This window comes from Schistocerca serialis, chromosome 11 (assembly GCF_023864345.2).
Source record: "Schistocerca serialis cubense isolate TAMUIC-IGC-003099 chromosome 11, iqSchSeri2.2, whole genome shotgun sequence".
Lineage (NCBI taxonomy): Eukaryota > Metazoa > Arthropoda > Insecta > Orthoptera > Acrididae > Schistocerca > Schistocerca serialis.
Genome location: NC_064648.1, coordinates 35793511 through 35812581, shown reverse-complemented (window position 1 = coordinate 35812581; position 19071 = coordinate 35793511). Strand labels below are relative to the sequence as shown.

The window sequence follows — 19071 nt, the reverse complement described above, 5'->3', positions numbered from 1 at the left end:
CTGTTTAACGCTAACTTCGTCATTCCGTCGTGGTTTCGACCAATGTTTTAACGTAAACAGCTCACGTTCACAGCATGTAAAGTACATTATGTATTAAACAAGTACCCATAATTCTTCCTTATTTATAGAAATTCTAGTTGCACATCACCTTGAAAACACTCTCACTTAAGAACGCGCGGGCAATCGGCAATTTTAAAAATAAGAAACGCAATCTATTTTTGGTGATACGTGTTGCACAACCGACAAACTTACAGGACGTCTGCAGCGACTACAACACTATGACACGTACTGTTTTGACACTTACTGCTAAATAATCACCTACCTAAGCATAAATCACGTTAACAAGATAACCACAAACAGCTGTAAAGCGAAAATATCAGCCGGTGCTTCCTCAGCAAGTTTGAACTCGCCGTTCTCAGTGCCCTTTCAACTGTTTTCTCGTTTGGTATTTCGCCGATAGAGTACGGCGGGGCGCGCGAATTTTTAAATGCGGAATGTGGATGTGGTAACTTAGGCAGAATATTCGAAAATTGTATGCCTTTGGCTCAGTCGGCTTAGAAACGATATATAACATATATTAATAGGAGCATCTAATTTTTGTGTATTGTGGAAGTTACACCGTTTACCTTTGTGCAGGGCTAATTTAAATCAGCAAATGTAACTATTCCTTACGTTACATGCAGTACAAAACGACATAAAATATCTACATCTATATTTATACTCTGCGAACCACTGCGAAGTGCATGGAAGAGGGCACGTCTCACTGCATTAATTGTTAGGGCTTCTTTCCATTTCATCCACGCATAAAGTGGGGGAAAATTATTGTTTCAATGGCTCTGTGCGCGCTGTAATTAATATTGCCGTGAAAATTCTTCATAAAAGCCGGTGCTGATAGGTTTGCCATCCGTCCCGATATATCGGAACCGACAAGATCCAATTTTGTCCCGATTTTGCAAAATACTGTTACGAGCTTGGCTCAAGTACTGTAGTAACGCCGTCTGTTAGTGTATTACTATTTGACTGGATGACGCTATCTGAAACCTCAGATTAAGTGTCGATTGAAAACACTATTATATACCTGACTAAAAATGGTGTGAAAATTTCAGGCAACAATTGTTTCCAGGAATATATGTAGCTGAAGAGCTATTTCGAAACTAAGTGTGACTCAGAAGAAAGAGAGTCTAAACACTTCGTGGAAAGTAGATGCATTTACGTTCTTCAGGAAACCGAAAATCCTGGATGAAAATACTAATCGCTAAAATCATGCAAGTACTTGTTTTCTATTTCCGCCCACAACGCCCCTGTGGAAAGAGTATTTTCGTTGGTGTCGGCTCAGTAGACAGATGATAGAAACCGTCTGCCAGGAACTTTGGAATCAATCTTACAGCTCCAGTTTAACTACAAGCTGACATGCATGGTGTTTTATAAATACATAAAAGGGGAAAAAACTTTTTTAAAAAGGTGAAATCTTCCGAAAAATTTGGCGCTATCACCTACTTCTGCCGCAACAAGTTCCATGTAATTGCGTTCTAAATAAAAAGTAATCATATCAAATAAAATTTTTATTTCATTTTCATACCCTCAACTCACAGTGTCCCAACGACATCCTAGCTAGATGTGGAAACCCTATGTGCTGAAAGAATTCAGGATCCGTAAAATAGGTTAACCTTTTCAGTAAGAAACCGATGATCGGATTGAATAGAATAATGTGCCAGTTCAACTGTTGTTACGTCAGGTACGTTTGCCTCAAAGTGCAGTGGATAAGTTTGCAATGTGACTCAGTTATTGCTCATTTATTAGTGTTTCTTACAGTAGTTACATGTCAAGCACAGGCGATGGCGATGCAATGCGACTGTGATGTGGAGAAAAAGAAAAAGAAGAAGAAACGTAACATGTGGCACAAAGAGTTGTTAACAAAACATTAATGAAAACGCAGAATGCAGTCTACATCTACCAGGTGATCAAAAAGTCAGTATAAATTTGAAAACTTAATAAACCACGGAATAATGTAGATAGAGAGGTAAAAATTGGCAAACATGCTTGGAATGACATGGGGTTTTACTAGAGCAAAAAAATCCAAAGTGTTGCTAGACGCATGAAAGATCTCTTATGTGCGTCGTTTGGTGATGATCGTGTGCTCAGCCGCCACTTCATGCTTGGCCTCTCAGGTCCCCAGACCTCGGTCCGTGCGATTATTGGCTTTGGGGTTACCTGAAGTCGTAAGTGTATCGTGATCGACCGACATCTCTAGGGATGCTAAAAGACAACATCCGACGCCAATGCCTCACCATAACTCCGGACATGCTTTACAGTGCTGTTCACAACATTATTCCTCGACTACAGGTATTGTTGAGGAATGATGGTGGACATATTGAGCATTTCCTGTAAAGAACATCATCTTTGCTTTGTTTTACTTTGTTACGCTAATTATTGCTATTCTGATCAGATGAAGCGCCATCTGTCGGACAGTTTTTGAACTTTTGTATTTTTTTGGTTCTAATAATACCCCATGTCATTCCAAGCATGTGTGTCAATTTGTACCTCTCTATCTACATTATTCCGTTATTTATTCAGTTTTCAAATTTATACTGACTTTTTGATCACCCGGTACATACATACTTCATAAGCCACCATTCGGTGCTTGGCGGAGGGTACCCTGTACCACCATTAGTCATTTCCTTTCCTGTTCCACTAGCAAGCAGAACGAGGGAAAAACAACTGTCTATAAGACTCCAAGTGGGCCTTAATTTCTCATGCGTTATCTTCGTGGTCCTTACACAAAATGTATGTAGAATCGTTCTCCAGTCAGCTTCATATGATCGTTTTCTAAATTTTCTCAACAGCGTTCCCCGGGAAGAAGGTCACTTCTATTCATGGATCCCCATTTGAACTCTTGAAGCATCTCCATAACAATCACGTGTTGTTTGAGCCTACCAGTCACAAATCTAATAGGTTGCCTCTTAACTGATTCGATGTCTTCCTTTAACCTGATCTGGTATGCATCCCAGACAGTTGAGCAGTACTCACCAATAGGTCGCACTAGTGTCTCCTTACAGATGAACCACACTTTCCCAAAATTCTCCCAATAAACCAAAGCTGAACATTCGCCTTCCCCACCACAATCACAAGAAAGCCTGAAAACGACACTGAGCATTTCCACCACTTACAAGCCCCCACTGCACAGCCAAACACCTATACTAACACTGTCCTAAACTTCGGCTCCTAGCCCTCTGCAGTCAATCTAATCCCACATATTCTCACAAATACGAAGCAAAAACCCGTCTGAACAAATTCGAATGGTCTCTTTCCATTCGCCCTACTGACAAACCACAGAATGCAAACAACTGACAATACAGGGTGGTACGTTGACCGTGACCGGGCCAAATATCTCACAAAATAAGCGTCAAACGAAAAAAACTACAAAGAACGAAACTTGTCCTGCTTGTAGGGGGAAACCAGATGGCGCTATAGTTGGCCCCATAGATGGCGCTTCCATAGGCCAAACTGATATCAACTGCGCTTTTTTAAATAGGAACCCCCATTTTTTATTACATATTCGTGTAGTACGTAAAGAAATATGAATGTTTTAGTTGAACCACTTATTTCGCTTTGTGATAGATGGCGCTGTAATAGTCACAAACATATGGCTCACAATTTTAGACCAACAGTTGGTAACAGTTAGGTTTTTTAAATTAAAATGCAGAACGTAGGTACGTTTGAACATTTTATTTCGCTTGTTCCAATGTGATACATGTACCTTTGTGAACTTATCATTTTTGAGAATGCATGCTGTTACAGCGCGATTACCTGTAAATACCACATTAATGCAATAAATGCTCAAAATGATGTCCGTCAACCTCAATGCATTTGGCAATACGTGTAACGACATTCCTCTCAACAGCGAGTAGTTCACCTTCCATAATGTTGGCACATGCATTGACAATGCGCTGACGCATGTTGTCAGGCGTTGTCAGTGGATCACACCAGACAAATATCCTTCAACTTTCCCCACAGAAAGAAATTCAGGGACGTCAGATCTGGTGAACGTGCGGGCCACGGTATGGTGCTTCAATGACCAATCCACCTGTCATGAAATATGCTATTCAATACCACTTCAACCGCACGCGAGCTATGTGCCGGACATCCATCGTGTTGCGAGTACATGGCCATTCTGTCATGCAGTGAAACATCTTGTAGTAACATCGGTAGAACATTACGTAGGAAATCAGCATACATTGCACTATTTAGATTACCTTCGATAAAATGGGGCCTCCTCCCATAATGCCGCACCATACATTAACCCTCCGAAGTCGCTGATGTTCCACTTGTCATAGCCGTCGTGGATTTTTCGTTGCCCAATAGTGCATATTATGCCAGTTTACGTTACTGCTGTTGGTGAATGACGCTTCGTCGCTAAATAGAACGCATGTGAAAAAATCTCTCATCGTCCCGTAATTCTCTTGTGGCCAGTGACAGAACTGTACACGACGTTCAAAGTCGTCGCCATGCAATTCCTGGTGCATAGAAATATGGTACGGGTGCTATCGATGTTGATGTAGCATTCTCAACACCGACGTTTTTAGATTCCTGATTCTCGTGCAATTTGTCTGCTACTGATTTGCGGATTAGCCACGACAGCAGCTAAAACACCTACTTGGGCATCATCATTTGTTGCAGGTCGCAGTTTATGTTTCAAATGTGGCTGAACACATCCTGTTTCCTTAAATAACGTAACTATCCGGCGAACGGTCCGGACTCTCGGGTGATGTCGTCCAGGATACCGAGCAGCATGCATAGCACACGTCCGTTGGGCATTTTGATCACAATATCCATACATCAACACGATATCAACCTTTTACGCAATTGGTAAACGGTCCATTTTAACATGAGTAATGTATCACGAAGCAAATACCATCCGCACTGGCGGAATGTTACATGATACCACGTACTTATACGTTTGTGACTATTGCAGCGCCATCTATCACAAAGCGAAAAATGTGGTCCCACAAAAACATTCATATTTCTTTACGTACTACACGAATATGTAATAATAAAATGAGGTTCCTATTTAAAAAAAAAAAAAGAAAAACGCAGTTGATATCCGTTTGATCTATGGCAGTGCCATTTAGCGGGCCAACCACAGCGCCATCTCGCTTCCCCCTTCAATCTAGATGAGTTTCGTTCTTTGTAGTTTTTTCGTTCGATGCTTATTCCGTGAGATATTTGGCCCGGTCACTATCAATGGACCACCCTGTATACAGCTCCCACTACCATATATATCATCCGTTTCATCACCACTGTCCCTCAAAATATCCACAAATCTGAATGTGCACATATCCTTCATCAAGTGACCCTCACTGCCACGCACTCTCAAGACTCCTCCCATTTCCTATTTTCCCCAACTAGACACCCTCACATAATAGTTTTGCACACAAATTCGTGCAGCACAACCAAACCCACTGCACCCAGCCCCACACCACAACCCAGCTAGATCCTTCCCGTCGCCACAGTCCTCACACAACTCACTTAACAACCTTTCCTCCATGCCTATAGCTCCAGAAACAGTTCCCTATCCTCATATTCTGTCCACTCTCCTAGATGAGCTCTCCACGCCTATTCATTAGCTGGAGCTGGTCATCAAGCAAGAACCTGTCTCAGCATGTTTCAGAAACTTGCCACCACTGACCAGAGCACCACGCAAGTCATTTCCACCAAATCAGCTTCACCCTGTACTCAGCAATATCATCTGTGTCACCTGTCAATGTTTTCTAATACAACTATTCCACATCTACATTTATATTCTGCAAGCCAACCAACGGTGTGTGGCGGAGGGCACTTTACGTGCCACTGTCATTACCTCCCTTTCCTGTTCCAGTTGCGTACGGTTTGCGGCAAGAACGACTGTCTGAAAGCCTCCGTGCGCCCTCTAATCTCTCTAATTTTACATTCGTGATCCCCTCGGGAGGTATAAGTAGGGGGAAGCAATATATTCGATACCTCATCCAGAAACGCACCCTCTCGAAACCTGGACAGCAGTCTACACCGCGATGCAGAGCGCCTCTCTTGCAGAGTCTGCCACTCGAGTCTGCTAAACATCTCCACAACGCTTACCAAATAACCCTGTGACGAAAAGTGCCGCTCTTCTTTGGATCTTCTCTATCTCCTCTGTCAACCTGACCTGGTACGGATCCCACATTGATGAGCAATACTCAAGTACAGGTCAAACGAGTGTTTTGTAAGCCACCTCCTTTGTTGATGGACTACATTTTCTAAGGACTCTCCCAATGAATCTCAACCTGGCACCCGCCTTACCAATAATTAATTTTATATCATCATTCCACTTCAAATCGTTCCGTACGCATAGTACCAGATATTTTACAGAAGTAACTGCGACCAGTGTTTGTTCCACTATCATATAATCATACAATAAAGGATCCTTCTTTCTATGTATTCGCAATACATTACATTTGTCTATGTTAAGGGTCAGTTGCCACTCCCTGCACCAAGTGCCTATCCGCTGCAGATCTTCCTGCATTTCGCTGCAATTTTCTAATGCTGCAACTTTTCTGTATACTACAGCATCATCTGCGAAAAGCCGCATGGAACTTTCGACACTATCTACTAGGTCATTTATATATATTGTGAAATGCAATGGTCCCATAACACTCCCCTGTGGCACGCCAGAGGTTACTTTAACGTCTGTAGACGTCTCCCCATTGATAACAACATGCTGTGTTGTGTTTGCTAAAAACTCTTCAATCCAGCCACACAGCTGGTCTGATATTCCGTAGACTCTTACTTTGTTTATCAGGCGACAGTGCGGAACTGTATTGAACACCTTCCGGAAGTCAAGGAAAATACCATCTACCTGGGAGCCTGTATCTAATATTTTCTGGGTCTCATGAACAAATAAAGCGAGTTGGGTCTCACACGATCACTGTTTCCGGAATCCGTGTTGATTCCTACAGAGTAGATTCTGGGTTCCAAAAACGACATGATACGCGAGCAAAAAACATGCTCTAAAATTCTACAACAGATTGACGTCAGAGATATAGGTCTATAGTTTTGCGCATCTGCTCGATGACCCTTCTTGAAAACTGGAAATACCGGTGCTCTTTTCCAATCATTTAGAACCTTCCGTTCCTCTAGAGACGGCTGTTAGAAGGGGGGCAAGTTCTTTCTTTATGTTTCAAACACCTGCAAGCTGAAGGGTGCCCCCTTATAGTGGAATAAAATTACAATCAAGAAAAGAAAAGAAGGGAAGGAGAATCTTTCTAGTGATACAGGCTACAAACGGGGGGAAATCGACTGAAGCAAGTGTCTTTTACAAAGGGCAGATTGTTATGGCCTGGCACCTAGAATGGTCATTTAGGAAATGGTGAAGCTGATTGGCTGTACATGTGCTACTGTCATGGGTATCTGTGCAAAATGGTTAAAGGACTGTGAATAGGTGAACGGGTGTCAGATGTCTGTATCTCATCACAGAACTTGGAGGATGGAAGACTGCTAGCCCTGTAAAGCAGCACAACCAGCAATCTATGACAGACCTGATAAGAGACTGCAATGATGGTGGAGGCAGAGGCAGTTCCCACACTGACCCAATGACATTTGTCAGTAAGTGTTGCAGTGTGTACAGGGTCATCGAGATTCGATTGTGGATTGAGAGTAATTTGTTGCCTCATTGGATGAATTGTGTTTCTTTCGATGTCTCGATACACTTTCATCCGAGAGAATGGCTGCCCGAAACATACTCTGCAGCACGGACACAGGCCGGTGGAGCTGTATTATGCTATGACGGCAATCACTGTGGCTTTTGTGTGTTCAAAGGTGCCATGACAGCTCTGTACTCTGTGAATGTTATTGAAAACCGCATGCACTCTCCAAGCTACATGTCTTTCACAGTGTCAATGGTACCTTCCGGCGGAAAAAGTGTCCACGTTACGAGGTCAGAATTGTGCTATAGTGGTTTGAGAAGCACGATAGTGAACTCACATTAATGCCTCAGTTGCCAAATTAGGCCGATCTGAACTCGATGGAGAAAATGAGTGCTACCTCCGTACCAATGAACCATCACTGTCACATCCTCATCATGATCTCGAGCAGTTTCCGGCCCCACACTAGGTCTCTTTGGGAAATAATACTCACCATCTAGTTCTGTTTTCCCAGCACCTTTCTGTGTTCACTCTAGTCCAGTCCTTGCCACTTTTTTCGACACAATCCTTCACACCTTTCAGCCATCTATCCACTTGTCTTCCTCTCAGTACTTTCCTTCGCGTCTTCATTTTGTGTATCTATTTGGGAATCCCCTTGTTTTCCATTCTCTTTAGGTACATGTACAATTTTAGCCTCGATATTTCTACCATGCCCTGCAAGGGTTCTTCTTTCACTATTTCTGTTACTCTTTCCAGCCTCGCCCTGTCTCTCCTTGTTAGTCGTACCCCACTCCTGAGGAACTTAATTTCACATGCCTGTAATGTGCTTACATCTCATTTCTTCATTATTCGTGTTTCAGATCCACAGGTCAGTATTTGCCTGTAGTGACTTCTGACTATTGCTTATTCGTCATTTTATGGGGCATCTTTGTGTGAAACTGGGCTGCTAACACTTCACAGGAATGCTTCTGCCTGTCTGCCACATTCACTGATCTCTTTCTCATTTCTTCCATTTTCCTCCGTCACACTTCCCAAGTATTTGACACTTGCCATCTTCTTCAATTGTTCACCTCCAGTCCTTATTCCACTAGCTGGTCTATCTTTCTTTCTAGCTGTGATGAGGATCTCACATTTGATTTCATTAAATTTCATCCCATATTATCTCACAGTTTCTTCCCAAGTACCTAGTTGTTCCCGAATTTCCTTCTCCCCGTTTTTCTAGACCACCAAGTCACCTGTGACGACCACTGCCTTCATCTCGTCTTCTCCAGTTTTTACTGCTGTCTCAGTCATTATCTCATCCAAATCCACAATGAAGAGGGGACGGAAAAATGCACTGCCTGTTTCTTACTGTGAACCACCGGACCATAATTTATGAGAATCGTGTGACCTGCGTATAAACATCTGGTGCCACGTACCTCCGATTACCTTCTGAGGACTTCTTTATTCCCCCACGGCGATAACATGGAGGGGGGAGGGGGGGTTGGTGCAGGAGGGTGCTTATAGCAACACTATGCCACTCTTCAGCTGAGTGAGTGATACATTTTTATTATCTGTTCCACATTTTATTAGTTTTGGACTGACTTCTCGTGGCAGTAACGGGAGCTTCAAACTGGTCAAGTACAGAGGAGGCAGTATCTGCATCTACATCTACACTCTGCAAAACACCGTGGGATGCACGGTAGAGGGTACATCACATTGTACCAGTTATTAGTGTTTCTTTTCATTCCATTCATATATGGAGCGCAAGAAGAATGATTGTTTGAATGTCTTTGTACATGAAATATTATGTGAACAGTACATATGGGATTGTAGTATGTTCCTAGAGTCATAATTTAAATCTGGCTCTTGAAACTTTGTTAATAGATATTTGTGTCTGTCTTCGAGTGTTCCACTTCAGTTGCTTCAGTATCCCTGTGGCACTCTCCCACGGATTAGACAACCCTGTGACCATGCATGCTGCTGTTCTCTGTATATGTTCAATATATTCTGCTAATGCTATTTGGTATGAATCCCACACACATGAGCAACATTCTAGAACCAGTCACACAAGTGATTTGTAAGCAATCTCCTTTGTAGACCGATTGCACTTCTCCAATATTCTACTAATAAACCAAAGTCTACCACTTGCTTTAAACACGACTGAACCTATGTGATCATTCCATTTCATATCCCTACATAGTGTTACATCCAAGTATTTGCGTGAGTTGGCCAATTCCTACAGTGACTCATTGATATTATAGTTATGGGATACTATGTTTTTTCCATTTTGTGAAGTGCAAAATTTTACATTTTTAATCATTTAGAACAAGTTGCCATTCTCTGCACCAAGTTGAAATCTTATCAAGATCTGACTGAATATTTATGCATCTTCTTTCAGATACTACTTCATTATAGATAATTGCATTATCTGGAAAAAAAGACTGATTTTACTATTAGTATTATATAAAAGTTCATTAATATACAACATGAACAGCAACAAATTTCCCTGGGGTACACCTGAAGTTACTTCTACATCTGACGATGACTCTCCATCCGAGATAACATGTTGCATCCTCCCTACAAAAAAGTTCTGTGTTGTAACCGCGACCAGAACGGTTACGGGGTGGCTGAGAAAGTGCGGCGGGACCAAACGGAGAGCGGCCCACGAACAAACAAATGAACAGAAAGGACGGACACGAAATGACGACGGACGATCGAGAGAGACCTTACGAGAACAACAGGCAAGAAGCAACGGAGTGACAGAGACAACCAAACGAATCCGAGGCATCCACTAGTAATGATGCACGCAACGATTAGACTCGCCGGCTGAGCGAGAGGCAGGGGCTTAAATAAACGATCAGGGGCGCCGCTATTGGCTGCTGGGACCACGTGTTCCACCGTGGCGCCCTCACACTAAGTGTGGGCTAGGAGGTGCGCACCACCACGGCTTACGGCACGATGGTGCAGAGACCTCTAGGGGTCTTCGACATCCGTGACGTCTGGTGCGGATTCAAATTCCGCAGAGCGCAGTACCAGATTCTGAGTCCGGTCACAAGTTTTAGTCGATACCCCGTATGATCGTACTTTTGACAATAAATGTAGGTGTGGTGCCGAGTCAAATGCTTTTCGACAGTCGAGAAATAACTGCATCTACCTGATTGCCTCAATCAAAAGCTTTCAGTATGCCATGTGAGAAAAGTACGAGTTGAGTTTCACGTGTTCTATGTTTTTGGAATTCGTGCTGGTTGGCATTGAGGACATCATTCTGTTCAAGATACCTCATGATGTTTTAGCTTAGAATTTGTGCTAAGATTCTGCAACAAATAGATGTCACGGATATTGGACGGTAGTTTAGTGGATCACTTCTACTACAGTTCATGTAGATGGGTGTGACCTGTGCCTTTTTGCAAAAATTGGGCACTGTTTTATTCACGGGACCTATGACAGATTATAGTTAGATGTGGGGCTAAGTCCGTGGCAAATTAAGGATAGTATCTGATAGGGATTCCATTGGGCCCTGGAGCTTTGCTCAATTTTAACGATTTCACCTGTTTCTCAACACCACTAATACTTGTTTGATTCATCTTTTCAGTGGTATGAGTACCACATTGGTGCAATTTTCCTGGGTTTTCCTTTGTAAATAAACATTTGAAAATGGAGTTAGGAATTCCAGCTTTTGTTTTGCTACTCTGTATTTCAGTTCCTGTCTCATTCACTAGGGACTGGACACTAACTTTGGTGCCACTAACAGCCTTTACATACGACCAGAACTTCTTTGGGGTTTGTGAAATGTCATTTAACAATATTCTGCAATGATAGTCATTGAAGGCATCACATTCCTCTCTTGACACCCAAATGCATTTCATTCAGCATTTCTCTATCTGCAGCCTGACACTTTGTTTTACACCTATTATGCAGTAATCTCTGTCTCTTTATAAGTTTCTTGACAGTGACTGTATACTATGAAGTTCCCTCTCATTACGAACTGTTCTACTGGGTACATATCTACAGTGTATGGTCAACTATTCTTTTAAACTTGAGCCAGAGTTCGTCTACATGCTCCTGTCCTGTGCTGAAAGTTTCAAGTTCCTCATTGAGATATGACACTACTCACTTTTTATCTAGTTTATTGAACATAGATATCTTCCTGCTTGTTTTAGTTGTCCTTTGCATCATGGTCACTGATACCAATTTCAATGTGGACATCATCAAAAAGGTCAGGTCTATTTGTTGCTACTAGATCCAATATATTTTCATCACGAATGGGATTCCTAACTATCTGTTCTAGGTGGTTGTCAGAGAAGGCATTTGGTAAAGTTTCACAGGCTGTCTTATCATGCCTGCCACTAAGAAAATTGTAATTTTCCCAATTAATTGTTGGAGAATTAAAGTCTCCACCAGCGATTACGGTATTATAGGGGAACTTACATAAAAATTGACTGAGGTTTCCTCTAAAGTTCTTGGTTACATCAGGAGATGAGTCTGGTGGGAGACAGACGGGTCCAGTTGTCATTTTATGCCCACCCTTGATGCTGAGTCTTGCCCAAACAATCTCATATGCAGCTTCAATTTCTACCTCGGTGGATCTGAGTTTCTTGTTTGCTGCGACAAATACACCACCTCCATATCCCATTTGCTTATCCTTTTGATATACACTTACATTTTCCCCAAAAATCTCACTGCTATCAATTTCACATTTCAACCAGCTTTCTGTACCTCGTATTACGTGAGCTTCACTGCTTCTCACGAGTGCTTCAAACTCTGGCACTTTGTTGCGAACGCTTCGGCAGTCTGCATTAGGATTTTAATACTCTCACCTGTGGGAAGCGTTTCTTTCGATCTTACAGTGACACTTCTGGGTTTCCTACAGCTATCATTACCTGGACTGCAAGGAGAGTCGCCAAAATTAAAAAACCCTCGTGTGCACCTCACGAACATTCAGCTTCCCGAGTAGGAGCCTTCGATGTGTAGTGCACACCTGCCCTACGTAAAATTATCGACCCTATGTCGCAAGTCCATGAAGTAGCAGCCTAGCTTCTCACAGGACCTTCGAAGTCTCTGGTTCAGTCCTTCCACTCGACTCAGAACCAAAGGGCCACGATCGGTTCTGGTGACAATGCTGCAAATATTGAGCTTCGTTGAAACTCCGTGCGTGAGGCGGTCTTCTCAACCGTCTCTGCCAGTCGGTGGAATGATCCGAGAATAACCTCAGAGGTCAGATGATGGGCATAATTTTTCCAACATGAGCCACAATCTGCAGTTGACTGCACCCTGTTCCCTCAATGACTCCTGGAACAGCCTCTTCAACACGTAGAATGAGGCCCTCAGGCATACACATGGAGTGTCCTCTCCTGGCTCTTCCTGCCATTTCCCTGAGGTGTACCGTAATTGGCCGTAAATTTGAGCTGCCAAAGATTAATAGGCCCCTACCCTGTTGCGTTTGCTTACTCCCAAAGCTGGTGGAGTGAGTGCCACTGGCTCAGTTTCAGTGAAAGACAGCACCTCAAACTTGTTGGTTAGAGGAATGGGAACAACACTCTGAATCCTTCCTGGTGCCCGTCCACCCTGTATGGGACATCTGGATCTACCACTGACACGCCACCAGCAATTGTGTGAACAAGTAATGACAGATCCTGTGCTTTCTGCAGAGGTGACAGGTTCCACAGGAGAGGTACTTCTGGTGCAGGTATCAAAGATGCACAACTCTCGGAAGCTCTTCCGACACACCGATTCGCAGTAGTTGCCAATCGTTTGGCAGCAGTCAGGGTGATTTCCAGTTGTTGTTCAACCAACTCGTACCACCTTCGAGAACAGTATAACACTCGTACCGATAACTTACGAAAATATAGTTTTTTAAGCGTGCGTAGATTCTTAAAATAATCTATTTGTCATTATATTGTATTGTGTTGTATTTTATTGATCCAGGCAATCATAGTATTGTACAGTTGTACATATGATATTGGACAGGTCAAAAGAGCATATTTACAAATAATTTTTACAAATTGACTTTTACATTACTTTGTAGTGAGGAGATTATCTATCTTAAACAAAACAGTCAATAGAAATCACAGAATTGTACGGTTGTACATATGATATTGGACAGGTCAAGAGAACATATTTGCAAGTAATTTTTAATAAATTGGTTTTACATTATTTTGTAATGAGGAAATTATCTATCTTTAACAAAACAGTAAATACAAATGTGGTATAGTATAATACAAACAGCCAATACAAATATAATAGTAAAATAATCCAGTATATTTCATAGACATGCACAGTATATAATAATCCAATATATTTCATAGACATGCACAATATATAATTTTCAGACCTAATTGAACATTTATTAGAAAATTGTTTACAATTTTAACCCCTTTAAAACAAAATGATCAACTGCATAAAAGCATTGGTCCAATAGATATTTTTTTAACTTATGTGTGAAGGCTCTTGGATTCTTTGTTGCTTTGATTTCATTTGGTAAATTATTATACATTTGTATCCCAGCATTTAAAACACTTTTTTGGTAGTAGGTCGTTCTGGACTGAATCATATGTAGGTCAGATTGCTGCCTTGTTGCATAGTTATGAATACCTCCATTGAATTTTAATGTGCAGTCACTGTTTAACAGGTATGACTTGACAAATGAGACAATATTATAAATGTAAGCAGAGGGCAGTGTCATAATGCCATTTGTTTTGAAATGTTGTCTACATGATTTGTTATGTCTTAGGTTACATATTATGCGTATTGCCTTTTTTTGCATTTTGAAAATATATCTACCCCCAGGTGAGTTCCCCCAAAATATGATTCCATATTGTAATGTAGAGTGGAAGTAAGCATAATATACATGTATGAGAACAGATTTGTCATGTAATTGTACAATGAAATGAGAACAATTGTTTTTAACTAGGACACGCCTACTGTTCTCAAAAATTTTAAAAGAGCGCAATTAAGTTTAAGCTTACGATAGACGATAAAAGTAAGAGTTTATCGCGGCACTTGAGAATGGTCGAAAATTCACAACATATCACAATACAAACGGGTATCGATAGAACAATCAATAAAAGATTACGCAGAAACTATGTGAACAGTAAAATTTGGCTTTTACATATAAATGAATGTGCGTATTGCACTGATTTTTCACCTGGCTTGTTCTGTGGACACTTCTATTAAACTGGCGTGCCATGGAAGAACACGGCAGTGTGAGTTTATCTCGATCAAAATCTCTAAAATGTGCAGGACGAACAGAGCACATCTTCTGCTTGTTGCACCTTTATGCCGTATTTGCGTGGTGTCATTGACATGTGCACATTTCACGTGACTGACTGTACACTTTTTTTCCCCAGTGCTTGCTTTGCACAAGTGCATGCTGAAAAGTAATGTCTCCAGATTTTTTATGTGAAAACTCTCAAAACTTTTTAAATAAAGCAAACGTTATTAATATTCTACATCTTTATTCTGTATGTCCACGTATTTTCAGCCCTCTGCCACTAGAGAGTTCCAAATTATAACATATAACACTGTGGAGTGTAACATTACTCGAAGGCGCATGAGAAACAGCGTGCTGTAATCGAGTTTCGTATTCGAAGAGCTTTTCTACACACCGAGCACCCCTCCACGTCAGCACGATAATGTCAGTTCACACACGAGCACTGTGACATCAGCAACCAATCATTTTGGCCCTTCCGATTTCTGCCCGTTTTCAAAGCTTAATGAACACAAGGACTTTGTTTTGATAGTGACGAAGCAGTGCAAACAGAGGTGAGATTGTAGCTCCGCCAACAAAGCCAAACATTCTACACTGAAAGTAAGAATAAACTGGTCTCTTTTTGGGAGAAATGTGTCCCATGCCAGATCCTCTCATTCCTCAACCTGTCGAACTTTGTCAATCCAATACCATTTCTCAGAAGTTTCATATCACAAGCAGGTATTTTGCTTCTCTCTTCCTTTCATTTCCTAGGTATCCAAGGCACACGTCAGGATTGAAACGTAGTACACCCGATATACAACTTTTTTGCTGTTTTGGCTACAGCCTTGTTCCATGTCAGACTTCTGACAATCCTCCAGAAAGCTCCTGTTTGTCTTCCCCCTGCTCTTTTATTTCTCTATTGTTTCTTCCATTTTCCTGTATTATACTTCCCACATACTTGAAACTCTCCATGTTCCTCAGTCGTTCCCCACCCATTGTTATTCCAGCTGTGACTCTCCCCTCCTTTCTGGGTGTGTTAATCATTTCACACTTACTTATGCTAAAATCCATCCCACGTCCTTATACTATTTGTTACTCTAAGTCCAACAGCTCCTGCACTTCCTCCTACTTGTTCCCCCACACCATCAAATTATTGGCAAATACCATTACTTTCATCTTTCCTCCACCAGTTCCTTGCTGGTCACTATCTAATCCATCACAACAGCAAAGATCAATGGCGAGAGTGTGCTTCCCTCTCTTGAGCTGTTCTTATATCCCACCATGCTGTTCTCTCTCCTCCCACCCCTACACAGCCCCCCCCCCCCCCCTCCCCATTGTAGATTCCTCTCATCCTCCATATAGTTTGCATTTCTATTCCTCTATCTTTAGGGACTTCTATACTTTGTTTTACTTTGTTTCTGCACACACACCATTACATATTTCTTTAGTAGACTATCAGAAGATTTATTCCACAATGAAAGTGATGTTCCTGTGCCTTACAGCAAAAATTAGATCTACTTCAGATTTCCTGCTCTGAAGCCACGCTGTCAATCTCTCGTCCTCATTTCTACTATTGTCCAAATTTGTCTTTCCGAAACTTTCGCAAGGTTCTTTGTACAATTGTAATAAAATGTAAATAATAAATTTCTAAGTGTTACTCGTTTTTTGGCAGTTTATATCTCGACCTGTACTATTGAATGAATGTATGGAACTCTATCCAAACCTGCACCTATTATGAGAACAGTTAATGAAATACTTGTATGTCTTGTGTCATACTGAACCCTTTAAATTTCATCAGTTAAATAATCACATAATGGTTCTTTGTGAAACTCTTGTGGAAAGAAATCAGAGAAGGAATTGTTACTGGTGTAATCTAGTGGAGTAGTCTTCTTGAGACCTGACATAAACCAATGCAGAAAAAGAGACGTTTAATTTTCTTCTGAGCTGTTAATGGGACAATAATACTGCAATCTTCCTTCCTTCCTCTAATTCTCTTTTATTGTCTCAGGTTTAAAAAAAACTGCTCCATATTACAGGCACCACTATTCTTAATACTATTTCATAACATTACTTACAACACTGTAGGAAAACGTAGGTTGCTACTTACTGTAAAGATGACACGTTAAGTTGCAGACAGGCACAATTAAAAGACACTTATGCAAAGCTTTCGACCACAGCCTTCAACAGCAAAAGAGAAACATGTACCCTTCACAGCCACAGGCAAGTACACCTCACGCACACATGACCGCCAACTCTGGCCCGTGCCTACGTTGTTGACATTCCTACCTAGAGTTTCCATTGTTTCACAACATTTCCTGATCTTCACACATTAGTCTAGAGTAGGTGCTGAAATAAAAGACAATCAGCTGAGGTCCTTTCTGCAGAATATGGTATATTTTGATTGAACTTATTAATTTTTGCCCATAGTTCCAGCAAGAAAACAGAAAAAAATGCACACAATTACAATTAGTAGGAAAGAAATTGCAATAGCATATATTTTCTGTTATTATTGTATTATGTTCTATTCTATTATACAATTTTCATCATATAACATGATCAGTAACTCCACCCTATATTAATATTGTCATTACAATTTGTAGTTGCTGAACCTGTCAACTACTGTCATTCATTTTTGTGGTAAAAAATTAGTAGTTTCATTTTCACTCAATGGCCATGCAAAAAATTCATCATAAAACTATTCATGTTTAAAAAATGGTTCAAATGGCTCTGAGCACTATGGGACTTAACTTCTCAGGTCATCAGTCCCCTAGAACTTCGAACTACTTAAGCCTAACTAACCTAAGGACATCACACACATCCGCGTCCGAGGCAGGATTCGAACCTGCGACCGTAGCGGTCGCGCGGTTCCGGACTGTAGCGCCTAGAACCGCTCGGCCTATTCGTATTTGGCAAAACAATTTCCTCACGTGACTCGACTTGACAGATTCTCATTGCATGATCTTTCAGGGTTGCATCCAGAGGAGGAATATTTATTCTTCCAGTATTTCAGATTCTAGCTATGTTGGTGACTAAAATTATTATTTGGTGTTTGTTTTCTTAATTACTTCACAGAATATCGTTATACGTCACGTGGTGCACATCAGTAACCAACTCACTTCAAAGATGGGCGAACAGCGTGGCATTACATTTCACCCTGGCAGAGTAACATGTAACCCCACATCCACCTTGCTGACGAATGATGTTCCCAAACTGTAAATAGTTTCGATATTTAGGAGAGCACAACTGTCGTGCAAATCTGTTGTCGTTTTTTTGCGTACGGTCAGTCACCTCGAGGGAAGACACGTGTGTCCGAGGTGGGACGACGACTGCATTAACTTCACGAGTCACAGTACCTGTGGTGGAGTTCGTGTGCACTCCACGGAGATCGACGCCCCAGGTCAGAGCAGCACGTCGGCCCTCGAATGAGGGCCAATGTACTCACTGTCGTTTGTGTATCAGGTCGTCAAGTTTACGTCTGTATTCTTATAAGAGCCATATATGTTACGTCCCTGTATTGAGAAAGTTTTGTTCAGAAGAGGTACGATATTGTTTTTTGAATAATCTATGGAGAATGCTACAGAAGAAATTCTTTGTATTTAGTTACTAGTATGTATTGTTTTACTGAACCATCTTACTTCCAGCATTATTGCAGACTGGAGATGAAAAGAAGTCTGACAGATTTCCACAGGCACAGTCAAGAATTCCAGCAAATTATAGCTCAGTGCAAATCAGTGCACCAAGAAAATAAGTACAGTCGAAGCAACAAACTTAACGGGAACATTCAAACAGTCGACAGCCGAAATATCGGATGAAGAAATATTGTGGTCCCAGATGCAAGCCTGAAAGACAATGGACTATTCTCCACATCAGAAACACTTTACAAAACACTCGGCAGGTTATACTGGGCCACAGCCTGTTGGGTACTTTGCTGGTGTGTGGTCTGCAGCTGGGCCACTCTTATACCCAAACCTCCAAATGCCACACACACGGATCGGTACCAAACATTGTATGTCAATACAGTACCTTGATTTAGTTCATACGATGTGCTGTCGTCCAGCAGGATGGGTGTAAATGTTAATTAAAAGTAACACCAGAACTACGAACAACATCAAAAGCGTAGCTGTAAGTTACATGTAGCTTCTGTGGGGAAGTTGATAAAGAGTTAGATATTCGTATCAAGTGTCCTGGGATCAAACCCCTTAACGACTAGGGTTTCTTTTTTTTTTTTCCTGTATTATATATGAAAGT

General features: G+C 41.4%; 1 protein-coding gene across 5 annotated transcripts in view; it reads right to left on the bottom strand.

The window, feature by feature from the left end:
* The window catches only part of LOC126426814 (protein brambleberry-like), a 207469-nt gene extending 207038 nt beyond the window's left edge, over positions 1-431 (bottom strand). The window contains exon 1 of one of the 5 annotated variants that reach the window (XM_050088818.1): positions 323-431. The gene's annotated coding sequence lies outside the window, so the exon portion shown is untranslated. The other 4 variants (XM_050088822.1, XM_050088819.1, XM_050088820.1 and 1 more) reach the window with 4 other exon arrangements.
* Positions 432-19071: the final 18640 nt, after the last annotated feature.